Below are 1,142 nucleotides of genomic sequence, written 5' to 3'. Positions count from 1 at the left end.
ACACAGACACACACAGACTCTCTCTCTCTCTCTCACACACACACACACACAGACAAAAACAAACACACGCAGACAATAAGACACAAAAACAGGCGCACACACACACAGACACAAAAACAGACACACACACACACAGACACAAAAACAGGCGCACACATTGTGGCAAAAACAAGTGATTTCCTACAGAGCGGCTCAAATCTGCTGTAAGCTCCATCTGTGCCAAGAGTGAAGGTCACCGATCTCACGCCTGCCCTTTACATGAAGACAGAGAGAGAAAACCAGACACGATTCCATCTCAACACACCGCAGCGTCTGAACACTACATGCTAGCCTTATAATAATGTCACACTAGATTTCACATTTATGGAAGAAAGTGTGAGTGGTGCTGTGTGCGGTTGCCAGGACCTGCTATACAGTTGCTAAGGTGTTCTGAGTGGTCGCTAGGGTGTTTCTATTAAGTTTCTAAGGTGTTCTAGGTAGTTTCCAGGTGGTTGTCAGGGTGTTCTGGGTGGTTGCTAGGGTTTTTAGTTGTTGTTTTTTTGGTTGCTAGGGTTGCTAACAGCACACAAGTCATATGTATTCAAAAGTGCAGCATGAACATTCTGCTAAACATCTCCTTTTGTGTTTCTCAGAAGAAAATCGACATGAGAGCAAGTAAATGATGACAGAATCTACTACTACTAAAACTACTACTTTAAGTTGATTTAAAGAAAAGAGAATATTCCTTTAACATTCAGAAAAGTTTGTGTGTGAGACATGGGCGGTGTGTGTGTGTTTTTGTCTGTGATCGTGTTGTTGATGTGCCATTGAGCTTCACTTTTGCCCTTCACTCTTTCTGCCCTGTTGCCGTGTTGCTCCGGATCTGTGTGTCAGAATCCACCAATAGAATTCCGCCTGAAATCTTTCGGCGCAGCTGATTGGTCAGTCGTGGAAGATGATATTGCTTGATGTGATGCAAAGATTGAGACATTCGTACACTCGCTTTCACTGTCTTCATAATTAGAGGCTTTGCTTAGGTGTTTGTCTTCAATGATCTCAAATCGGTGAGACATTTAGCCTACACACACACACACACACACACACACACACACACTCACCCACACACTCACTCACTCATTCACACACACACACACACACACACA

Source organism: Sinocyclocheilus rhinocerous, unplaced genomic scaffold, assembly GCF_001515625.1.
Source record: "Sinocyclocheilus rhinocerous isolate Xijiao unplaced genomic scaffold, SAMN03320098_v1.1 scaffold203, whole genome shotgun sequence".
NCBI lineage: Eukaryota > Metazoa > Chordata > Actinopteri > Cypriniformes > Cyprinidae > Sinocyclocheilus > Sinocyclocheilus rhinocerous.
The sequence above is the reverse complement of the archived record's forward strand: the minus strand, read 5'-3'. Positions refer to the sequence as shown.